This window comes from Chiroxiphia lanceolata, chromosome Z, assembly GCF_009829145.1.
Source record: "Chiroxiphia lanceolata isolate bChiLan1 chromosome Z, bChiLan1.pri, whole genome shotgun sequence".
Lineage (NCBI taxonomy): Eukaryota > Metazoa > Chordata > Aves > Passeriformes > Pipridae > Chiroxiphia > Chiroxiphia lanceolata.
In genome coordinates, this window is record NC_045671.1 from 29,168,355 (window position 1) to 29,195,054 (window position 26,700).

Consider the following 26,700-nt stretch of genomic DNA (forward strand, 5'->3'; position numbering starts at 1 on the left):
AAATGTGTTGTCCTGCCTTTAACTACACTTTCTATTTCTGTTCTGAATCATGCTCAATTACAGATTGTACCAACAGGGTGTATGTTTCTGGTGCCGGGTGCCAAAATTATTTTAAAAAGCAGTGTAGCTCACTGTGATTAAGCCAAACCAAAACTCTCGTCAGCGCCAAATGTGGTACTAGTGCCAACAGTTGTCTGCTGCTAGACTATACCACCCATTGTGGGATCATTCTTCCTCTCTATCTGTGCAATAAAGCGGTTGGACTCCTTTTTCCCAGAGCAACACATCAGGGCTTTACTCAGAAATGCAAACTCATTTTTGAACACAACAGAAGGCTTTTTTCCCCTAATTTCCCCCAGCTGACAAAAGACTTACAAGATTTTAGGCATAACTGAGGACACGAAACTACACTTATAAAACTGGATCTCTGTATTGACAGTGAAGCCCCTAAAAATATAGGGTTTATTATTTTATGAGAGAACACAACTTCATCTCTTTTGTAGATCTACCAGAGTACCCAATTTTTCATTTTCATTTCATAGATTTCAGGGAAAAGGGTTTTTTTCCCATCATCTTAAAATTAGTACTATAAGGGTAAAATTTTAAAAACTTGCTCCCAATCATCAGGCTAATACAGAACACAGAGCACTCAAAAACCTAGTCCATAGCTTTTGGATTCTTACATATAATCCTTATCAGGATTTATTGACAGTTCCAAAACCACAACCTCTGAAATACCACAGTCATTTCCTATTTTAGAAACAAGGTAATATGGCAGTCTCCAAGACAGCACAATGTAATAACCACGGAGAATTGCAGATTTTATACTGATAACCACTGCACTGCTTTTTATCCAAGTACTTCGAAGTGTCTTACAAACATGATTAAGCCTCACTGTGACTGGGAGATAAGCAAACGTATGAAGAGTTTCACTCTAAGAGCAGAGAAGCTGAAGCACCTAGTGATGTCCAAAGGAGTTTTGCCTTTGACCTCCATTCAGGCAGGAATCAACAAGAAGCTTACGAATGAAACTGAAGGATTCGAACCAGATTCCCAGAGAACTCAAGCTCCTGGCCATTGACTGATAGGAGCTAAGACAGACAGCTTACATAATGAATGGGTGCATGCAAAATGGATCTTTGAAGTATTTGACAAATGTGCATGCAGGTCTGAACACATGTATGTTTCATTTATTATCAACCATAAAAGGACTTACTGAATAAACTAAACCGGAAAAGTAAGCCAAGATCTAACATTTTATATCCTTTCAATAGAAAATTTACCTTAGGAAATTAGCTTTACTGGTTTGAACTTAGGGATACATATAAAAATTATTATACTATTATAGTGCATGAATTTTTGTGATCCTTTAACTGTAGACAGCATTAATTGTAATCTTCATTTTCATATTATTTTTAATTTACTTTTTTCACAAATTTTTAATCCCAATTCTGATGATTAATTGTTAGCCTCACAAAAGTAATTACTGAGGAGCTTTTTTTTTATATTAAATGTTACAGGAAAAAAAGATTACTAAATTTTATTCTTGGCATTATCAATAGACTTTTAGGACAAATAAGTCAGTTTTCATCCTTCCTCTAAAAAGATCTAAGTATGAAGTACATATAAACAGATGAATTCTCTCTTCAGCAGCCCATCCACATCAGTTACACAGGAAAATATGGTAGCTTCCAAGATGTATTTCATTTAACAGTCTGTCTACACTGGGCAATCACTGCAGCATTGTCCAGAGTTAGCAATGCCATCATATTACTAAACTCTGCCAATGCAATAAATTTCCCTGCACAAAGGCACTCAGCACAAGTTGAGAATGTTCACACCAAAAGTGGGTACAAAGTTTTTACTGGAGTGTAGAACAGAGTAGCTGAGTTTGCAGCTGTGCTTATTTAGCTTACTTTAAACAGCTTTCCATACAGAGAGAAAACCCTACACCCATTTGAAGAATAATTAATATACCACACTAGGGGTCCTAAAATTTCTCTATTGTTTGGGGGAGGTGAAGGGGTGAAAGAGAAGAATGAAGAACAGTAGCATTTAGTTTTGGAGCCTCCAACCACAACAAGTAAGTAGGCAAATCCAAAGTTTTTTATCAAAAGTTTTGAAATTAGTAAATCGGTCCTGTAATACTAAACCACAGTTTCCCACAGAGATGCCAAAAAACTGTTTACCTACACTAACTCAGATTTTACTCACACCTCCATAAATTAAGCTCACCCAAAATCTCAGCTGAAACAACTGCTGACATGTCTCATCCTCCTCACATGTACAGCTATGTTTGAAAACTGTGTTCAAAGCACCGAATGCAATTGTTAAAGCCTTTTTGTTCCATACCAAGTCTTTGAAAGATTTCATGTAGAATACATCTCTGATACTTTGCATATCTGATATATGCTTAGATTAATGCAGTAAGTTTGAAGGAAGTATGAAGGAAGAACAGGAGTGTCTCCCTTTCTTGTTACCTATTAAGGAAAGGCTTAATGCCCCATGGCATATGCAATGAATGGAGTCTTCTTCCAACAGGAAACAACATCCTTTAATGCTGAGTGTATTGGGTGTAGGTGTCCAGGTGTTGGCACTGAGGGGATACAGGGTGGTCTCTGTGGAAGGGATAGAGTCTGCCTTGGCTCCAGCTGGCTCAAACAGACCCACCACAGGGCACAGCTGAGATCCTCACCCAAGATTGAGGTGCCTCTAGGAAAATGTACACAAGAAAGGGAAAAACAGTGAGGAATGAGGAAAAAAAAGTGTCATAAAAAGCCCTACAAACACCAAGTTCACAGAAGAAGGATATGCAGGGAGTGCTTCAGGACCATGGTGGAGCAGGTATTTCCCTGCAGCCCGTGGAGAGGACCACTCCAGAGCAGATTACACAGAATCACAGAACAGGTGGCTGGAAAGAACCACTGGAAAAAATTTGGTTCAATCTCCCTTCTCAAGCATGGTCCCCTACAGCATGTTACTCAGGGTCGTGTCCTGTCAGCTTTGGGGTATCTCTGGTGAGGGTAACTCCACAATATTTCTGGAAAATCTGTTCACCCACACAGCAAAGTGCCTCCTCACATTCAGATGTCCACACTGCAGCTGCGGAGGACTCCACATTTGAGTAGGTGGATATTTCCTGAAGGACTGTAGTCCATGGTGAAGATGCATGCTGGAGCAGGGGAAAAGGAGGAAGGAGGAGCAGAGAGGAGCTATTATGGACTGACAACAACCCCAATTCCCCATCCTTCTGCACCACCAGGGCAGAGGGTGGAGGGAGGTAGAAATGTCAGGAATGAAGAAATGAAGTTGAGCTCGCAAAGAAGCGGGAGGTGGGGGGAAGGTGGCTTAGTTCTCTTGTTGTTTCTCAGCATCTAACTCTATTTTAGTTGGCAGTAAATTAGATTAATTTTCCCCAAATTGAGTATGTTTACCAGTGAGGGTAATCTGTAAGTGACCTCCCTGTCTTTATCTCAACCCAGCAGCTTTCTGGTCTCATTTTCTTCCCTGCTCTGCTGCAAAGGCAGAGAGAGCAGCTGAGTGGGCATCTGGCAGCCAGCCAAGGTCATACTAAGAAAAGACAAAACGGGCTTTGTCTTTTTCTTGTTGCGACAGAATATTTTGTACTTGTCTGTCTGTCCTAGAAGTGTCCAGACTAAAACCCAGAATCTCAGTTTATGACATAAATTGTCTTTCATCACTCTCAACTTTCAGCATACTCTGTTCATCAATTTAAAAAAAAAAAAACAATGGTGTTTTTTCACTTACAACTGTCAGGTGGCAATACTTCCACATCGAAGGTTTTAAAATCTAAGCAAATGCAGATTTCTCTCTGAGTATCTATACAATGTCTGTCATTTTACTGCTGAAGAATGGACATAAGGATGAACCAGAGTACAGATGCATCTACCTCACTTTCTTGCACATAAAGTGTGCAATCAAAGAATAAGTTTGTTCACGAAACACTTGTCCAATACTGCAGATTTACCAGGACAGCTCTTTTGGCATAATATAATATCCCTTCAGAAAACTTGCTTTGGCATTAAAGCATCTTTTCCTCTTCTAAAACATTTTTTTCACTTCAAAACATCTATGCCTACAACAGTAATTTATACTGGAATAACTCCTACAGAATAAATGACTTAAAATTTTGTATTTTTGGTTTGGAGTGGCAAAGAAGGATGAGAGACACAAGATCACTTTTAAAATGAAGGGGAAAACTCATGCTCCTCAAAAAATGAAATTATCAGTTACTTTTCTGCTATGTTTCATTGCATTGTGTTTCAAACTGTCAAATCATTACAACTGCTTTTTGTAAATGTAGTATTTTAACCAGATGAGTTTCCAGACTAGATTCGCCCCCTGATCACTTAAGCACTTCCTGCCAGCGTGAAATAAAAATCAGCAAAGTGATGAGACAAACAACCATCAGTGTCAGGGCAAGAGAAGGATTCTGTGGGAAGCTGTGGGAGCTGGCCAGTAGAGAAGAGCCTCTTTGTAGAAGTCATCCATAAAGTCATCTCAGCTATTTAATGAAGTTGCATCCTTAAATTCATCTGCATATTTGAAACACTTCACTGTGAAATAAAAGATGTGCCAGAGCCTAAGGGGATTAACATAAGGAACAATGGTTACCATGGGAGGAAAAAAACTGATTTCTTGACTAGAGATTTATTTTATGGATGAGTTTGTACTCCAGTTTTGGGGTCTCCAAGCACTAGTCAGACCCCTTCTTTAAAAAAATTCAACAGAAAGAGAAGAAAGAAATAGCAGAAAACAAAGTAACTGGGGGGGGAAAGCAATTCTGACTAACAAGTATTTCTCAATACTAGCACATTTCATGTACATTGTCTCTGTGAATTTTCTCTTAGTGGAAACATCACCATTCCTCACAAACACAATGACAAACAAACAAAAACAAACAAGCAAACAAAATCCCCTTTGTAATACGTCTAGAACTCCTGGTAAATTAGTAGGGATACATAATCATCATATCCCAAATTAAAACATAACACACATAGTTTTCTGGTAGAGTTCATGATTAACTCCTCCAGATACTCAGCACATGCACACAGACAAACGGTATAGAATTTTTGAATCAGTAAGTCATTTGGAAGAATCTCCAGAAGTGTGCCGAGGCATGCTTCTGGTGCTGTGCCAAATTATGTGCTTCTGTTTGTGGTTTTCATATATGGATTAGACAGATGCACAAGCATGTACTATTTGGCAAGTAGTGATAATAGCCTACTCTGAATTTAGCAATTTAAGCTTTACTTAAGTTTTACTAGGTGAAAGAAAAAAATTAATGACATATTGCTTAGGCTCTGTCTTTATATCCTTTTGCCATCTTCCTGCTTACTTGCAAAGACCAAGCCCCTTTAATTCCAGAATGTCCTCCTTATATAATTCTAGGGCAGGAATTTCAAACAGAATTTTCAAATGGCAAGTGCAATTAAAATGGAGCTTGCATTTTTTTGCTGTTACTCTCAAAATTTCCAAATATTTCCACTATGACAATATATAATACTTCAATTTCTGGCCATAGATCCATTTGGAAATTAGTTAAAGGCCCAGTTATCCAGTCTTGTGCCTTGACTGTGCCACAGGTAAATACAGACTTTCTAACAATATATACCATGAGTTCAGAGGCTTACTATAACCAATAACCACAGAGCTCTTTCTCCTCTTGCTTACCTCAGTGAGGCTGAACGACATACCTGGGGCAATACTTCTTGATTTTCTATACTTCAGAGCTGGAGACACAGGAATTTCAAACAAAGCTTCATTCTAGATTCTCTAATCATTACAAATAACAGACTTTAATCTTCACTTTAATCTGAATTTACCAGGAGTATAAACACAAGTGCCATTGTCTTCTATAAATCACATATAAAACATCATGCAAGGTCAGTCCATTTACAGTCTGTCACTTGCCTCAGTTTATAGGTAAGAGTTACACATGGAAAAATGTACAGAAACCAGGAAACTTTTTTTGAAACATAGAGAGGATACTGAAAGTGCCTCATTGTTAATTGAGTCCCATGTGTGAAAGCTACAGAAAGATTAGTTTATGCAGCTGCTGCTCTTTGTCAAAACACTGCTAACAAGGTACACATGCTAAATCTGAGCATCTCCTTTCAGTCCCTAAAAAAGAATGACCACACTAAATCCTATGACAAATATTAGTTGAGAAAAAAACACTGCTATTTCCTGGGGAGTTTAACTATTTCAGATTATTCTTTTCATTTTAGTATGACAATAAGCATTTTTGACACAATTTTCCATCAAATGAAAACTAAATGGAGAGTACAGACATAGGAACAGACAGAAACTGGAAGTTAAATCCTGGTAATTTCTCCTCTGTGTCTCCAAATCTAAGTTATCAAGGACTGTTTTGAAACAAAACAAAAAAAAGTAATGTTGTGGTCACTGCCAGCAGAAACAAGGACCTTTTAAATCCAAAGCATGTATAACTCAATAAAGACAGTGTTCTGAAACTAATGGGAACGTAGGTTTATTCTGGTTTTCTACAAACTCCAAAAAAAATCAGAGGGGCTAGAGATTGAAGTAAATGAGAAAGCCCTTCAACTAGGAAACAGAGAAAACAAAGTAGCCTATAGCAAACCCATCTCTCCCTCCCTCCATACAAACTGCAAACAAGCAAGGAGGCCTTGCAAAGAGGGAAGGTAATTAGCTGGAGCCACTCCTGCTGCTTCTGCTAGGTCATGTTACAAGAGTGGGCTACATTGCTAAGTGGCAGCTGGGTACTTCCAAGGGAGCCTGCTAGAAGACAGGAGCTGCATCTGAAAAGCAACTGCCATCACCATCACCCTTCCTTGGCACATGGCCTGCCTCATCCCTGTCACTTGAGTTGGAGAGGAGCTATTTGCAAGGTCAGTGTTGACCACTCCCCTGTTCACATTGCTATTGCAAGTGTGGATGTATATACATGGTATTTGGTAGGCAACAGTATGACTGTGGCATGAGCCAGCTGGCCAAAACTGAGTGCCGTGTAGTTGCTGCAAGGTGCCTGGCTGGCTCAACAGCACAGAGAAAGTTTGTTGGGTCTGCTGACAAAATGCCATATAAATATATCCTAATCTTGCTTCAATTTTCTTCATGTAACTACTGGCTAAACCATTTTAGCGCAAAGCACTTCCCTAAAAGGGGAGCTCATTTTGTAAGAATTAGGTTGCGACAAAAATGTCACATACTCCACAGCAGTGCCCACTAACATCCTTAAAAATGTAATTGCACTTTCCCTTCTAAAGCTGGATGCCAACATGATGGTACCACACAATGCAAGAGGGAGTTTAGTGGAGTCTCAGAGAACCAACAGTTGGCATACCAATAAATGTGGGCAGGAAACCAGTCCTAAATTTCAACAGTTGAGAACAGGGTAATGTGGCCCACTTGAATGGGCACAGGGACCAGATATTGGAGATTAGAGTTTCCTTTTCAATTTGCCATACATTTTTTGTTCAGCCTAAGGAAAGTTGTTTAATGCATTAAATGAAGATGCTTCATATTATCTACAGACCTCTTGCTACATATCATATACACTTAGACCTTTCAGTAGCTTCAGGTCTCAGACCTGCCTCTTGTGTGTATGGACAACTCTTTCATGTTTGGCTAAACTTTTTTCATCATAGAAATGATGGCGGATTTGCATTGTTTCACATGGTGGTGCTGTTCAGGAAATAAAGTATTTCTGTGCTGAATTCAAGTCTGCTTCTGTAAGAAAATAATATTTAAATATGTGCATGATTATGGCAAGAAGAAAGATAAAAGCATGAACCACAACAAATAAACTATATTCTACACATTCACACAACATTCAGATTTAACCGCCAAATAACAAAAAATAATTATACATGTAAATGCATATGTGCAACTGAGTTGGATCCCTAAACATTAAGACTTCCCTTATTACAGAATACATATTGTATATTAATCTCAGTTACACTTATTTCAACCTTATAGGCTGCTGCCTCACTTAAATATGTTTAAGTAGGCCAGTAGAGAATGTGAGTGTGATACTTCACAGTTAAACTTTGATGTATGTGATGTAACCTTGCTTACATACTTGCACCACTAGTGGTAAAAATGGCACCAGTTCCACAAAGCACAAGCGTCAGTTTACTGTAGAAAGTTACTATCTGTAATTTACAGTTTTGCTGATTCAGAAGGAAGAAGTGGCAAATAAATACAACACAAATATATTCACAAAACACAGAACTTAAATACTCTTCATGTGGTCACATAAACACAACAGGCAGTGGTAAACCCCCCAAACCAAATGTAAGTAACAATTTTCATTAAACCAAAAGAATGTATAGCAATGATTTTACCCTATAATTCCTACTGGATGTACTCCATCAATGGCATACCTTAACTTCACTTTCCTAGTTTGCTGCTAAGCTATGAACATGGACGTAATTATAGTTGTTGGCTTCTAACTCTCTCTGTAAACCGTGTAGAAATAAACTGCTATTACTGAGCATACACACTATAAATATGTTTTGACAACATAGGTTAGGGAGAAAAAAAAGTCAAAAAAACACCAAAAGGAAAGACAACCACAGCAATAATAAAGATCATGACAGAAAGCACATCAAGGTCACTTATGGCTTACACTAATTTGCTGCAGGTCAAAGGTTCATTACATTCACATGAACAAATGCATTCACATTTTAAAGCAAGTGGCCTCTTAAACATCTGAACTTGCTTAGATGCCTCAGATTTCTCACTTTTCAACAAACGTGTGAGAACACTACCTGCCACGCATGTTCAAATATTTACTTTGTGTAGGAAAAAAAATGTCTTCAACTCATAAATTTTGTAAGACACGTCTTATTTTGATACCGTTATCTGGATAAAGGCTGTGCCAGAGTCACACTTTTGTGGTTTCCAAGATGAGCCTTTTAAGTATTCTGATAGAAATATACTCTTGTATTGTGTAATTTCTTTTCACTACTTCTACAGAGAGTTTAAACTGCCTACAAAAGAGCTGCCCATGATACCCTAACACTTTTTAATCAATAAATATTATACTAATAATCTTCACCATTTCTTAAAAACCACCATGAACTTTTGAAATTAAATATTTAATTTAAAAGGGTATTTAACACACTATTCAGTATGGCTCCATGAATAGGGAGCAGATTACTTAAATAGGCAATCCGTACACTACAGATTGAAAAATACTCTTTCTGAAGTGTATGCATTGAAGAAAAACCTACAATGAACATTTTTTCCCCTAATGAAAAGTCCTCTTAATTATGAATCTTGCACATTTAAGGAAAGTTGACTCATAATAACCAGAGAAGATACTGAGAAGAAAAGATGCTATAAAGTTACAGTTTGTGAATAAAAGCACCACCTTTGAACAGGCTACTTTCTCAAGCTGAACTATACGGAAGCTTCATTTATATCCTAGCTTTTGCATATCGGTTAAAATACAGGTTCCTCAAGCCTTGTCTATTAGACTTTGAACACAATTTTATTAATTTCAGAGAGGTGAGAGAATAATCATCTAAAACATTCAAAATTATCAGGAAAATTTACAAGAACATGCACTCATCTAGAGGAAAAACATGACTCTGTCCACCAACCCTGCAGTTTCTGATAGGATGTACGGTAGTTATATTTGCCATTTTACTCTCTTTTTTTCCATTGATCTGATCACATGAGTAGCAGCAGCCAATATGTCACTCACAGAAATCTCAGACCGCTGTCCTTGTCATGTGCAGACTGACTGTAAATTTTAAGTGCAAAGAACACAAAACATGAGTGAAATGCTAGAACAATTCTGCATGTACTTCATCATTGAAGCAGACCACCGTTGCTTTTGAACTTCAGGGAGATCTTCAACATACTAATGGCCCAACTGAACTGCCAAGCTCTTTTGCTTTGCTTTTCTATATCTGTTTTATTATAACCTCTGTCCTGCAAGGGATAGTGAACAACTCCTCATCTCTGTCTTCAGCTGTACAGCCCAAGGAATGCAGCAAACACACACATGAAATCCCAAGATTACACGTTAAATTACCTCACCACTAGAACTCCACACACTCCTGCATGTTATGAAACCAGGCCCACAGGAACTGGGAATCAACCAAGGTAAGGCAGCAGCCTATTGTCCCTTTCACACTAGACCTTCCATGTACATGTCACAAAAGCTACTAAAATCCAGCTGCAGCAAGGGCTACCACAGCTATGAAAGTGTTCTCCGTTCTTAGAGGGAAGGAAAGGAACTGGACTTTACTCTTCCCAGCATGTCCACCATCTACTTTTGCTCTTCTTTTTTAGTTCTTTGCAGTCTTACCCATAGCCCATCCACCCTTCCACGGTGAATGCCAAGTGGACACTCTGGCACTCAGTTAATTCAGCCAAAGCCAAAACAGCACAGACTTGAATGGCAAGACCCAGAATACCTAACAATTGTACTGAAGACATTTCCTTCTCTATTTCCAAAAACTTCAAAAGCAAGACACTGACAGTCATTAACCTACATGCCAAAGGTCTCTTTCAGTATATAAGCGTATCTCAACATCTGCAGTATGGTCCTGCAGCATCTTTGTTGTATATGGCCCACAACTTTATACAACATCTATGGACTTAGAACAGCATAACAACACATGGCTACATAAGCATTTTCTCTAGAGTAAATAAAAATATACAGGAAGGATAGAGAGACAGTATACACAGAGAGTTGCTTTTGGTAATAATCCACTTTATAGCACTAGATAACAATGTTACTATTTTGCCGTTTTCTTTTAGCCCAGATAAAATGTTTCCTTAGAGTTTTCTTTAACAGTCATGAGATTATCACAGTTGGTGCAACAGATGTTGGTCTCTAGGAAGAATGGCTGATCCTGTAAAACCTGCTTTCTCATGTGCAGGCCCTTTGAAATCAGTGGGATTTATGTAAATAGGGATTTGCAGGATTAGGTCTACAGTCTAGAGAGTCTGCAGTACTTCAGTCATATGTGTTCTAGTTTTGTTGCCTGGGAACCCAATACACTAGAATAGCTTCTGAACAGGCCAAGCATCCTTTACAGAAGCAGTATGAATCTGAACACAGACCTTGAAACATGAATTCAGTATTATGACTTTCAATTACTGTAAAATAACCCCTCCTGAGACAAATGAGGTTCAAAGAGACTAGACAAGATCCATATTAATCTACAAAATACAAGAAGAATGTCCCTCACATTTACAAAACTGGAAAGGGAGAAAAATTAAAATTCTTTTCTCCTTTTTTTATTTTTTGTAAATGGAACACAACATTCGATACACATATTTTCTTCTCCCAGCATCCAGAGCCACAAACATTCTGTATACACTAACTTTGGGTTTCCCTGGAGACACGAGAAGAGAGATTACTATTCAGAAGTCAACAGACCTGTCTAGTGCAAGGAGTTTCAAAACTGGTGCTATTGGCAATGGAGATGGCATCCTCCACTGCCCGCTACTCACACTTGCTCTTGAGTACTCTTCACTCAGACCCTGCCCACTCCTCCATAGCCCCACATCTACTCTCTCACCTCACCCCCTCCCCACATCCCCAGAGGCTGTGTCAGCAGCTGGGTTACTGCTGCAGTTTCCATTGACAAAGAGCAACCTAGCTCTCAAATGGTGAGAGACTCCAAAAGAGCTGATGAGTGTTAACCATCTCTGTGGAGACAGCTCCATGAAGAAAGAAACGCTGGCACACTTACTCATCATCTGTGATGTCCAGTGATGCAGTTATTCTGCCACCCAGCTGTCTGCCACAAAGGCAACAAGAAATATGTCAGCATGGCACTGGTGAGGCCTCACTTTGAATCCTGTACTCAGTTTTGGGACCTTCACTACAGGAAAGAAATTCAGGTGCTGAAGTAAGTCCAGAAAGAGCAACAGAGATGGTGAAGGGTCTAGTGAAAAAGTTCTGTGAGGAGCAGCTGAGAGAGCTAGGGTTCTTTACCTTGGAGAAAAGGAGGCTGAGGGGAGACCTTAGTGCTCTCTATAACTACCTGAAAAGAGGCTGTAGCCAGCAGGCAGTCAGTCCCTTCTCCCAAGTAATTTGTGACAGGGCAAGAGGCAATGGCCTTGAGTTGCACCAGGGAAGGTTTATATTGGTTATTAGGAAAAAAACTGATCACCAAAAGCATTGCAACAGGCTGCCCAGGGAAGTGGTTGAGGTGTCCCTGGAGGTGTCTAAAAGACATGCAGATGTGGTGCTTAGGGAGCAGTGGTGGACTTGGCAGCGCTGGGTTAACAGTTGCATATGATGATCTTGGAGGTCTTTTCAAACCTAAGTGACTCTGGAATTCTATGTGCCACTTTCAAACAGGTCATGTGTTACCAGTGATAAAGAAACCAGATTTGAAAACCAAGGTAAGGTATCTTAGAAAATAAGATGTATAATAATTAGGATGTGTACCAAACACCATTCACTGAAACTGGAAACTGTGTATCAAACACATCAACAGACACAGTCAGATTCATATGCATATATTAGTATTAGAAAATAAAACATACATATAACAGAGACATGTTCAAATTAATCTCCTATGATTACTCCAATGGACATATTTTTCCCGAGTGTGTTGACATTACCCTGTAGGGAACCCATAGGAGCAGTGTACATAAAAGCACATGAAGACGTCATATGAATACAGGGCTCCCATCAGCTTCCTCAGACCTTACCATGATATCTTATCACTGTGTTTGTGCAGGTAGACTTCAGAAGAATCAAATCTAAGAATTCTAGATTTGCAACTTTTTGCAGTGTGTAGATTAATCATTAGATTACATTCTGTTAATTTTGACACCTGTTCCCAGGGCATTTACAATGAAAGCCAATAACTTCATAAATAGAGTTGCTACAATAAAGTTGTCACTAAATATTTCCCAAAATAAAAACCACAACTATTACTATTTACCAGTCATATCTACATGATCTAATATTGTTGCACTGTAGTGTCTCAACTGCATTTGTTGGTCTCAGGCACAAGTGCCTATCAATGGCAAGAAAAGTGTCATGAGCACGGAGAATAAAGAGTATCTCACTATACCATAAAGTGGAACTTAAGAAAAGATCTATGTATGGCCCTCTCACTAGACGGAATAGGGTCTGTCTTAATGTTCATCCTACTGTGAAACACTTCAGCAAGCCCAAGGTACCAATAATATGACTTGAATTCTGACAAGGTCAAACTAGCTGGACTGTATTTAAAACAGGGTCCCCTGGTGGTCTAGTGGTTAGGATGCGGCGTTTTCACCGCCGCGGCCCGGGTTCGATTCCCGGTCAGAGGAGTCCCCCGGGCAGATGGAGCTCGTCAGCCCTGTAAGGCCATCCATCTAAGAGAAGGTCACTCTATACAAACCTACGTCCTGAGGACCTCACTGCCACCGTCCAAGCTTGCTCGGCCCCGGCAGATGAACCTCAGGATTAAAGGGTGGGCTCAGCTCAGCGCACACTGTGTCTCACCTAAAAAATCCACTGCGCAGGCTCGAAGGGTAAAGACCTTTCCCAAATCTTCGTTCGCGAAGACTGGCCATACTATATTTAAAACACTTCTTTCTTACTGCAATAGGATAATGTGTTCTAAGACTGTAGACCACAGGAACATAAGACTCTTCTGCTGATTTAACCTAGGTTCAGAAGCTAATGCTCTGTACTATGCTTCAAGTTAATTACAGCTGAACAATGCAAAACAGCATAAGACTCCAACACAACACCAAGTGAATTAGTATGGCCTTCTGATCAAAGAAAACTAAGCAGGCTATGTCTAGAAAAACAATTACAGAACTGCAAATGTCTGAGAGAAAGTTCAGGTGATTTCAGTTGCTCACTGTTTGTGAAGTCAAAGCTCAGAAAAGGAAGAAATTTGACTACTGCATTAGCATCATTGAACCCAGAGATTACAAAGGACATCAAGAGATCACCTGAAACACTTGTTTGCCAGACAACTCAAGTTTAGATGTGTTGTTTTGGTAGATGCTTCCTAAACCTGTCCTTGATAAAAATAACACTACCCTCCCCTCATCATTAGGAAGACACTTATAGTTTTTTCTTGAGCACATTCTTTACTGATGAAATGTTGAGTCTTCACTTCTTGACCTACCTATGAGGAAGGCTAATCAGCAAATTAGAAAGTTTCTGGCTACTTCCAAATAACTCACACATTTTTTCTCACATACATACAGCAATCAAAACTAGACAGCATTGAAAAACATCATTAGTCCTTTCAGTTGGATGCAATTAGTTGCAACTTCCTTCTAGGTCTTGCTTCACACTACTGAATGATCAATATCATTATTTGACTCCGTGATGATCCTAGTCCTGAACCTGGAATACATCTCTGAACACACATTCTTTACATCACACAAATACTGAAGGACAAACAATAGATTAATTGCTGGCCCTAATGCTGTGTTTGTGAGTGCTAAGAAGTCATTCCAAATGTTCCAAAAAGGATTAATGTAGTATAACAAGTCTATTTAATTACTGAAAGACCAGTGATCCTCATTTTACTATAAGCAGCTTTTCCTTTATTTAGAGGTTGTAAATAGAATAGAAATCATTATAGGACAACTATAATTCTTGTCCCAGAATATTCAAGTTATATCAGCAATATAGTGAAAAAAATACATGAAAGGCCAAGGAGGGCTATATACACACACTGCATTTGTATATGACAATGCAAGAATAGCACCTTTTAAAATATACCAGCACTCCTTACTATAGTTAAGATGCAAAAAACACTTCTTATGCTCTATGTAACAATGTGATATGTCTCCTTAACTAAAAAAAAAAAAAAAAAAAGGCAACAATTCAGCCAGTTAAAGTAATTACACATAGCTTTAAAAACAATTCCCCTGGGTTTAATAAAACCATCAAAGTCCGTGACTTCTACAACATAAGCCTTTACAGATGACTGAACTCCAAGCAATAAACCCACCTATGAATGCATATATAGGAAAAATCACAACTTGATATAGTTGAAATTATGTGTCTGAATCTAGACAGTCCAATCAATTTTCCAATTTTCCTTTCTGAACAAGCTGGTTATTCTTTAACTGGAAGATAAACAATAGAATAAGTTTTGATGTTAACCCTTGCTTCACTGTAAACTGCACTGTTTCAGTATCAAGTGGGAAAGTGCATTGACAGACTTCGTTTTCATAAATTATTGTCACCTCCCGTTCTGAGAAGCAGACACAGTAATTTTGTAGGTGTTATTATGGCTGGTTCATTACCAATCCTGAAATATCATCATAAAGGAAGGAATGAGGAAAGCAATGACTTAAGGTGTAAAAGGAGAGGGCACACTGGGTCCAAAAAGTACAGATTAATAATGAAGTATTTAGGAGTGTTTCAGTACAATCAGTGGAGGCTTCAGACAAAGACACAGCTCTGGACTAAGCCCTTATACAAAACAATGGTGACCCCATCAGTTGCCTCACAGACCAGATCTGCCCAAGTCTGGGAGATGGCCAGCATATTTCAGACACAGGCACACTGTATATCAGCTTGGTTTTCGTCTCACACCTCACCAGAACTCCTGATCATCCTGTGCATAGGACCACAGTAGAGGAACTTCAGTGTTCTCTGGTCTGAGCTATTGGCCCACTTGACTGAAAACCTGTAATCAGAGTGGAGAGAAGGATGACTGAGATCAAAGGCCACCTCTGCAGCACTGCAGATGCCTCCTCTGTGGTTGAACGTGGATGAACATACATGATGAGTGTTTCTTTTATCTTTCTGTCTGAAGTATTTTTTCCTTCACTGTATCAGGGCAAGGAAACTCACAGAGCCCCCTGAGCCACCAAAGCCATGTCCCACCTTCAAGGGCCAGCCCTGCCCAGTGCTCCTGCTGAATGAAACACAGGTGACATGAGGAGTGCTCCCACCACAGACCCGGTCTCCTATGATGGGCCAACTCCACTGCACCTTTCTCCTCTCTCACACCTTCTCCCACAAAGCAGTACCACCTCAGGGCTTTCAGTGAAGGAATGCTTTGTGCCGGCCCTCTCTGCTTGGGCAAGTTTCTTCCGTCTGGGCATGAGAAAACTGGGTACAACATTTTTTTACAACACAGAGCCCACTTGGGGGTTGGGCACTAGCACATGGATTTTGCCTGCAGTGAAATACAGGAGGGCTGAATTTTTTTAGGCAGTACATTACCTCAGTATTTCACAACCCTCGCTGGGGCAGTGCTGAAGCAAATTGTGTTCTCTCTCCCTGGGACAAGAGACACAGAGAGATTAAGTAACCTGTCCGAGGTCACCCAGGGAGCCACAGCAGGGCTGGGGACCAGGACAAAGATTTTGAAGTCCTTGCATCAAAATATTGAGACATACTTTACACTGTCATCACTGTGATAGTATTCAAGCTCCTTGCACCAGCATTCCCACCCTCTTCCTTCAGAGGAATATAAAACTGCAATTAAAAATCACACCTACATTGCAGAGTTTCACACAGAAAGAAAAGGTTTGGTCATCTACAAGCGCATGGGAATGCTGTATGCACACAGACAATCTGTTGGGTTTTTTTTCAAGAAAAGATAGAATAAGTCTGCAAAGAAATCAGGTGTACCGCAGAAATACAAACCTGACCATACACTGCAGAAGTCAGTGCAAAGTGCTGTGAAAGAATATGGGGTTTACACTGTGTCAATTTGTTTGAATAAACATAAGCAAAGGTTAAGGCTAAAGCCCTAAAATAAGAACATATCAATTATCTGATGAGAATTGGATTACAAATTTACTTGTTTTATAGTGTTACCAGTACTAGCCTAGTAGCTTTCTTAACCCAGTAAGGTTGTATCATGCCAGTTTTTCAACAAATCCAGTCACTGATTTTAAAAGGCATTACTTCCTAAAACAGTGTCACAACGCAGCAGATGATTTGATGTAATATCCATCTCAAAAAACTAAACTGTCCTAGCAGTCAAACTGTAGGTAATTACAGGAAGCACAAGGCCTACATCAAGAAGCTGACATTAGCATCAGGGATATTGACAGTAGGCAGTTTGTCAAGATAAAGGGCCAATACTCCCCCCCCAGCAAGAGTAATACTTAAGAACAAGTAGCTTACACTAGAAATAATCCATTTCACAATTAAAAAAAAAAAAGTATGACAAAGATTGTTCTTTCTCCCCTTTTAATAATTTTAGATATTGCATCAAGCATTACCTGTAAAGTCCTTTGCTTTAGAGACCATGATTGCTCTTGAATACAGGCTCGGTCTTTTAGAAATTGATGTTTTGGTACTAAAGAAATCAATAGCCATTTATGACATTGACACGAAATACTTCTCCATTTCATGCCCAGAAATTATTTTGAGCACTCTTTTTTCCTAAAAATTGAAGCAGTGTGCATATCCATTAGATTTTAATCTCTAAATATATTCAAAGCAGAACCTTCCTCCCAGCACATCCCACTCAAACAAAGCTCACAATGAAATTGGATTGACTAAGACTCACGACTTTTGCCCTCAAAAAATGTAGTGACCCCATGCACCTCAACAGAGTAGAATTGCACAGCAGCCTGAGAGAGGATGAAGTTTTCCTCCAGCTCTTAGAAATCCCCACACCACTTCTGCTCTGGAGGACAGTCAATTTGTCCCCGTCGCTGTCAGCAGACAAAAGGTGGTGACATCAGGAGCACATCCAAAGGAGGACACAGCTGCTCCAGAAAGACACTGTAAAAGCACTGGGCTGTAAATTTGGGGCTGAGGTCTTCTTGTCAGCAATTACCACAAAGAACCAGAAGAAGTGGCATGGCTGCTGAACAATGGAGAGGTCAAGCAGTTCGCAGCCATTTCATGACCCAGAACAAGTCAAGGTCAAGAGATTCAGGTAGCAGCTTGGCCTAGGCATGAGTTAAGCACAAATGAATTGTTTTAACAAATCAGCTTTGGTCAATTAAACCTAACAAGACCCATTGCATTACATAGCAGGGTTCTTGACATTAAGGCCAGGCACTGAGGCCAGCCTCATAAAACACGTGTTTCAACGTGGCATAACAAATTTAAGGTAATCCTTTCAGAAACTGCAGATGTCAGAATAAGTTGTCTTGACTAGGAGAAGTTTTCACACTTTTAAATCAGGGACACTGGTGTGTAGTCAACCTTTCAAAAAGTCCGTCATCATTTTCAATGGTATTACTCATGCAATGGAAAACTGATGCTCCAGTAAATGTACCTGCTGTCTCTCAGATACAAGGCACATCCATAACAATCTTCTAAGCATTTCTCTGGTAGTCACTTCATCAAAAAAGGTTTGGTATTTTAGGCCAATGCAATTAACAAGCAAAAAATACATACTCTGTGAATATTTTTGTTACGTTTAATTTCTAAAGTCAAACAGTTTGTAATTACTGGATTCTAATGTGTGCAAATGTATCTGTTTCTATTTTTAAGACAAGTGTATAAATCCTATGACATCACAGAACATAGCTTGTGAAGAACGTGGCAAGATAATTGACTAGAAATTCAAATACAATGCTAAATTTAAGATAATTACTTCATAACCATCTTTCACTTGTTTAAATTCATCCTTTATAAAAATATTTATAGCAATTCAAGTTAATACATCTTGAAGATCAGGATGTCAAATACATAAACAACATAGGTTCAAGATATAAATGTTTTAAATTATCAATTGTCAAATAATTGCAAATAATATAGAATGTATTTCTTGTGCACAGCATTCATATCAAACAAAAATCACACAACTTTTTTCCTAATTTCTCGACAGACACACCAAGTTTCTCAGAGTTCAATAATTGTTTGTTTTTGTACTTGGCTTTCCTGTTCACTCCCTAAGGAAGAAAATGGGAATTGTTTTGTTCAATTTCTGTATGTATTTTTTTCAGAGGAGAAATAGTTAAAACCCCACTTACAGCCACAGAGATGCATTTAGTAAAGGCACCTTTACAGAAGAATACTGGAAAACATAATGTGTCCCTTCTATTCTGGAGATAGGCATTTAGTGTTAAAAAGTGAAAATTTCCTCTGAGGGAAAAGAATACTTGAAGGGGCTTTAGCTAAGCTTTCACACCATGCCTTCCTCGATGATCTATCACAGCAACTTCTCTATTTCTTTGCATAAAAAAAAAAAAAAAAAAAAAGAAAAAGAAAAAAAGAGTAGTTTAAATAAACACCATAGGTAATTAGGAGCAAACTAATGGTAAAATTACTCTGAAGTCCCTATAACTTTAAGTCACCTTTTTGGACTTGAAGAGGGGTCTGGGAGCAAGCAGGATGTAACACACAGGAGTCATAGGGCATGAAGGCAAAAGCTCTGGTCCTCAGGCTAGTCAAAAACATTCAAAACACTGTTATTGATAAACACACTTTGGACTGTCACCTCTTCCTCAAAATTCCCCCTAAAAGCTAAGTCTGAAGTGCCTGTTTCCCACCACTTTCTTTGTGGGGAAAAAACAAAGGTAGAACAAAAGTCAAATGCCAATAACGATGTTGCTAAGAAACAGTTAAAGAAATATATTTATGTAAAATCAAAAAAGCCCAATATACTTCAAAAAGGAAAGAACCTCTCTCAAAGGAGAACTCAGTGGAGCGAGACTGTAAACAATCTTTTAGCTGCACACACAACTCACTGCTCCCAGACAGTACAATATACACACTGAAATTAACTCTGTTTTCTCTTACACAAAGCTAATAATCTAAGATTTACTCCCTCTTTACTAGGTTCTGAGCCTTTACAACCTCTTCTAACCCAGGCCTCACTGCCCTGAGCCAGGTTTTTAGCAACAACTTCTAAAAATTCCACCAGAGTTTAAAAACATAAAACAGAGATACAGAATAAAATCATTAAACCTCCCGATAACAAGCTACATCTTGATTAACATCTATCAAACAAATTGACTAATCACACAGACCTTTTTCTCTGGTAAGTGACTCCAGATAAGGAGTCGTCTTCTCTGCCCCACAATGGAAGAAGCAATCCTATTCAGTTAAGATAGCCCTTTAAATTTATCTTAACATCATCCTAACGTGGGCAATTACAGCAAAGAAACATTTCACCTTGCTGCAGAGACTGGATGTAAAGCTTTAGGAAGCCTCTTGAATTACTGTGTTTGACATGGTTAGTCTGCTGATCCAAGCACCACAGTGTCAGAGGGCCACAGTATCCTTAATATAACCATGTTACTACACTAGCAGCAGGGAGGAGGAGAAGGAAAAGGCAGGGAAGAAAGGAAAGCCAGAAAAAGAAGTGAACTTGACAGCAATCTCATGCAATTAACTTTAAAATCCATTTTGCAATGTTATTTAGTGTTTAATTATTTTAATGAAATTTTCACAGTTACAGTGAATTCAATATGCATGAAAATTTAAGAAAATTTAAAACATAAAACTCTGGTTTTGTTTGAAGTATTTTCTTCATGAATTGGGGCAGTTATTTATAGTTTAGAAGCATTCTTTTCATTCACAGTATTGTTTCTCTGTCTGAAACTACAATGAAGCAAGAATCTTATGTTTCCTTTTCTGTTCTTTATAGCTTCTTGCTGTCAATCTAAATGTCATTCATAAAATAACACTTAGCTCTAAATTTTCAACTAATTGCATAGAATTTATATAAACCTAAATCTCTTTTGTCTTAAACCCAATTGCTGTTATTTAACCCTATGAAAATTACTAATTTTAGTGTATCAGGTAAGAAAGACCAGAACGAGGTAAATGCTCCTTCCTAGAATGTATATATATTTAATTCCTGTTGGCAACAATAAAATTAAATATGGAAAACTCCCTTTCCTTTCTCATGAATCTGTCACATGACCTGCAATCCTGCTCTGAGGAAAATTAAAATTAAAAAGAAAAAAAACATTTTGAATTCTTCAGATCTACTGTTCGAACGTCAGTTCACACATAAACATTCTGAAAAATGGCATTAAGTAACCTTTCAGAATGTTTCAGTATCATACCTCTTCATAAACAAAGTATCTGTAATAATCAATGGAAAAAACCATTATTATGCCCATATATAAACTAAATTAACCTGCATCTCATAATGACAAATGTCTTTCTTGCCTGTAATTTTCAGCACAATAGCGACAAGTCAACAAAACAGTTATCCAAAATTTTACGTTAGGAAACTAGAAAATAAATAAATAAAGTGTCTTTTCCAGTTTAAAAAGGGTTTTTAAAATTATATTTTCTGCATGCCTGAATAGACTGAAATTGCCCAGAGTAATTCAGTTTTTAAAAGGTTTACTATTCCTCATGAGATTTTTCAACTAAAAACGCTCTTCTCATACTAGAGCAGTTAAAATATAACCTCATACTTCTGTTTTTGCACTGGCCTTCTGATTCAAAACTGAGATTTAGCAAAGGGGATCAGCATGCCATTTCACTGTGCAAGTAACAAGATCTTAAAGCACCTAGATGCCTGTAGGTACAGGCAATAATAAGCTCTATTTCCTGTTGTTCCTGCTCTAACTTATAATTTGCTGTGTAAACTCCAACAAATCACTTTGCACCTTGACATATCATTCTGCAAAACAGGTAAAATGTTCTACTGTGTGTTCATAGCTACTCAGAAGGAGGCAAATCCTTAGAGTTAATAGACATAGGAACAATCAGCAATTCAATAGACTGATTGATTCTTCTAAGCCCATAATTTTTTTATTAATTGTACACGGAAGCATCAGTGCACAGAAGAAATGCAAACCCTCATCCAAAATCCATCCGGGCAGTGTGACACTACTTAGGCGTATGAACATAATATGACTTAGTCAGAAACTGATTAAAATATGATTTTGAATGTGATCTTAGGTGTAACTTCACGTAGTCACATCAAACTAACCAAAATAATTTTATTTATCATGTTAAAATATAGAAAGAATTATATATAACATATTATAACATATTTATATAATAAATTTGCTGTACTTTCTACATGAAAACTAAAATAACATGAAAACTACTATACAAACCTTTTTCAAAATTTGACCTCCCTATAGAAATACCTTCACAAAATTCAAAAAGCTTTAAAAAAGATCAAGCCACTGATAAACCCACCCACTTCTGCAATTCATATGTATTACGTTCAAAAAAGAATTACAATTCCCTCTGGAAGGAGGGTACATTTTTCAGGTAAGACAAGGTGCACATGTTGCCAGGACCATCCAAAGTGAAAAAGCAATATCCCCACTTGGTTAGGGATTGCCAGTTTGCTGGCATTAAGCTGTGTGGCAAAAGTTTCGACTCAACACGGCTGCAGTACCCTGCGCCCCAGATGGGGTCATCTGCAAACGTGCTTTTTATGAGTGCAGAGCACACCAAAAGCAGGGTATGTCCAAGTCCCTTGCCTGCACCACACTAGTGGGGGGCAGGAGACCCACAGCAGGGCCAGGGCACAGCCATCCCCACACCCGGCACCTGCCAACCTCCCAGCAGCAGCAGGGGCAGCATGGCAGGAGGGTCCCGCACACAAAGTTCTCCCCATGGCTGGCCAGCGCCCTCATTCTTCTCTCATCTCTTTTCTCTTGCTTTCTCTTTTTTTTCCTGGCCCAGCCCCCCCACTCCAATCCCCAAGAGAGAGGACACAGTCTAGCGACTCAGGGACTCACATAGGCCAGGCTTCCTTCTGTGCAGCCCTTTGGGTAGAGCTGCTAATCCTTCTTATTAATTAACAAGATAATAGCAGTTAACCGGAAAGCAATATTAATGCTAACTATCTAGAAACTTCCAACAGAAATTATTTTTTCTTTTTGCCAATTTCCTGGTAACAAAGTCATGCAGCTGGAACTGTGGCAGCATCTTGATGGTTTAAGACACTAAAAAACCAAAAGTGCCTATACAGTACGGGACTAAGGACATCTGTGTCTGTTTTCTGCCCCACTCCCTGGATAGTTTAAAAGATCCTCTACTCTCTCAACTCCAGAGTTTATTAACAGCTGGGAATGTGTGCTCCCCCAATTATATCACCCTTACATAAGGACAAAGGAGAGTGTAAACAGTAACATGACTGATCAGAGAAACATACTCTGAGAGGCACATGCACTAAAAACACTTAAAAATGTTAACATTTACATGTACCATTGCTTCAGTACTTTAAACTCCCAAAGCATTTCTCAAGGTCTACTGTGCTTCATTCAGCATATGCTGAAATACGTAACATCAATTTAGGATTTTATTTATGCTGCAAAAATAAAAGTAGCAGAGGTGATGGAGGATTTAGGAATCCTGCAGACTAGGCACATTGCTAAAGGTATTTTATGTTTTAGGAAAAAAAAAGGAAGGTAATTTTTAATTTATTTTTTTTAGTTACTGTAAGAGTAAGTAAAACATATATCAGAAGAAAGGATTTATATTATCTAGGTTCTGTTGCAGCAAACAAGTACTGCAGCTTTCATTCACTGATTGTCAAAAACTTTCCAATGTGCCCACTGCAATGCGGATGCCAACCAACGAATCAAAGGCATTCAGCAACTAGACAAAGAGGGTCTGATGCCAACCTCGGTGCCACTGGCAACCATTATTGGCATCAAGCACATTGTCTGCCTTTTTTTTCACTTCTCCTGGCACTCAACAAACAAAATGGCGGTTCTTGTAGCAACGGGAACACAGCATAAGCGCTGCACTGAATCAAATACCATCAAATGATTTTATGGACTGAAATAGCAAATGATAGACATTCTCCGATGCCTGACGGTGTGGGGGGGGGGGAAGGCAATTTTGTCAATAGAAACAGCACTCATGCCATCTTTGAGTTTGGGTTTTATAAAATCTCTTTGTGGGACATACACACACACCTGATACACACAAGAAGCAGACCCCCGTGGAAGTGTCTTATGATCAAGAATTATTTTGATGTTAAACACTGATCACAGTATATACTTCCCATTTTCTTCCTCCATTTCAGTCAAAGCAGCAGCATCACAACATATGACAATCCTCTTTTCTTTTTTATTTTTTTTTAAATATCTTAAATCACAAGAGCATAGCAGAAAGAGTATAGAGGAAAAAAAAGATGCTGAATGTTAAGACAAGCGAAAAGTAGAATCAGAGGAAGTTGGTCAGTGACAGAACTTCATAGATCAGTCCTAATTTCTTCTTTCAAGGCAGATATGGAAGTAGCAGCTCTTTTTGTTAAGAACTGAAAAGATTATTGACACTTCTAGGTCTGGAAATTGTCAATATATTGTAACATTACTCTGCACTGCAATGCGGATGCCAACCAACAAATCACAGACATCCTAGGCTAAACAAAGAAGGTCTGATGCCAATCCTGGTGCCACTGGCAACCATCACTGGCACTCGAACTATCCTTCCTCTTCTTTTTTTCCCTAATCTTCTTTTTTTAAAGCAACAAAAAAGCAAACTACTTGGCCCCTTTATTCATGTTATGTCCTAATTCCTTCTTCATATTTCGTTCAGGGATTTAATTGTTTCAATGTTTCCACTTAGTTTTTACATTATACTATTAGGCATGTTTATATCTTCGGAAAGATAAATAAAAGGCAAAACACCATATGTATAAAGCAGCATTTTGGTTGACTTCATGCTTATCTTTCACAAAGCCTGGCGCTCTTAATCAAGTGCACTACAAAGTGCCACAATTAACCTCCTGTCAAGGAGTACAGAGAATCAAAGTTTGATAAAATGGGAAAAAAATACATAGATAACTTAGTATGACTTCTTCAAGAAGCACGCCAACAGATGTTAATGGAAAATTTACTGTAAAGCATTAAGACAGATACAAAATACACGCAGTTTACAATAAACAAAAGGGTCTCCTAAGAGTGACTTGGTATACAGAAATTAACCAGCTTCATCTTTCAGTATATTCTCAAAGTACCATCTTATAACTTTGAAAGTCATAACATTACAGCATGCTTATCTTACTAATTTCTGATTAGACAAGTATTTTAAATAAACTCATCTTCTCAATCCATTTAAATCAACAAAATCAGCTATGCTCTGCAATTCCTTCTCCCACTTCGAGTTACTAATTTCCAACAACTTGTAAGTCGACAGTGTGTTAAGAGTACTCTGACCCCAGATTCTTCGGCTCAAGGGCTGCTTAAACTGTTTTGCCTCCTTTTGCAGTTTTGACTTTTAGAGACGGGTAAATCCATAGAATTAATCAGTAAGCTATGTCTTACACTATATGCATTCAAAATATAATTTGAACTTTTTTTCACAAAAGGAGTTTAAAGGTACAAATTATTTGTAATTAAGCTATTTTGTTTAATGTTATCAAAGAAATCTTTCTTCCTATCAGATTTACCAGACTCTGCAGCTACTTAAATTTGCTGTAAAATATCTGTATGTGTCTGCTGCTGTGGAGAGACAAAACCCACAAAAAATACAAGTTGGGGGGGGGGGGAAACAACACTTCTTTTTTTTCATGACAAATAATCCAAAAAAAAAGAACCTGATTTATATGATCACTTAAACAGCATTCCTCTTGCATTGGCAACTGCTAAAAGAGAAGTTCACTTAAAAGAAAAAGATTGTGTTTTCTATCTATTCTTTGAACGAATGAGTACACACCAAATGAAGACACGCAATTTTACTTTTTTGTTACTAACAAAATCAATTCCATTTGTTTTCCAGTTAAATCCTGCAGTTATTTATCGGGCATCAGATAACAGCCTGCCATCTGCCCTTCTGCAGGCCATTTCTGCCTACTACCAGGCCAAGTTGTGAAATGGCCCCACCATCTGCGGATGGTCAAACTTTCCATAGTTGAGATCTGCAGCTAAAAAATAAATGCTTTATTACTGCTGATCAGTCAGCAGTACAAAGACACACAGAAGATGGTATCATCACCAGAAAGAACCAAAATGATTCCTAACAGAGAAAACGCATTTCAGAAGCCTTGGCATCAGAGAAAAAAAACCCGCCTTTATCGACTTACAGCCATTTACAACTTTAGGGAACGTGCCTATGAGTATTTTTATTGAATATGCAATATGACTAGTAGTTTTTTGCCCTGATACATGATTATCAGAAGCCCTTTTTTTATTTGCATTCTGCAGAAACTAAGTTTAAGAAGCTTTTCTATAGAGCTCCTGCAATTTTCCATATTTCAATTACTTGCCAAATTAAAGTATATGAGTGTGATTATGAAAATATACTTTACATAGAAAATTATCTCAAAATATTATGACCTGGATCTTTGTTTTAAAGCTCACATAGGTAAGATAAGCTAGCGATGTAAAATATTAATAAAAGATTAGATAATGTATGCTGTAATTCTGATTCTATTTGGTAAATACAAGAAGTATATCTGTGCTAAAGTATTTTCAAGTTTTGTTTTACAGGCATGAGAAAGTCTACAGTTGCTCTTCCATGTGACAGCAGATTCATCAGTTTAAGGATAACTTCTTGGTTATTTGTAACTACAAAGACAATAATAAATATTGGTAGTATGTACAATTGCACATGCCTTCATCTGTTACTAACACTACTGGAGGGGTTGGTTTTGGTGTTTTGTTTTTTTTAAAAGAAGACTGTTTTCTGAAGTCACAATTATATATTTCCACTTTTTGACCAAAAAAAAGGCAACTTCAGTGGAATGAAGGTACTGCCTTGGTATGTGTCTCTCTTGAAAGAGAACAAGGCACGTATATCAAACATGCATGTCACACAGGTCTGTAGGAATATGTGTGTGCTTAAGTATATCTGTATACATGCTGATTTACAAATGGGTATGTACCCACACTACGTCTACA

The 26,700-nt window shown here is 38.3% G+C and overlaps 1 protein-coding gene across 8 annotated transcripts in view; it reads right to left on the reverse strand.

The window, feature by feature from the left end:
- NFIB (nuclear factor I B) overlaps positions 1 to 26,700 on the reverse strand; it is a 169,412-nt gene that overhangs the window by 135,589 nt on the left and 7,123 nt on the right. The window lies entirely within an intron of this gene.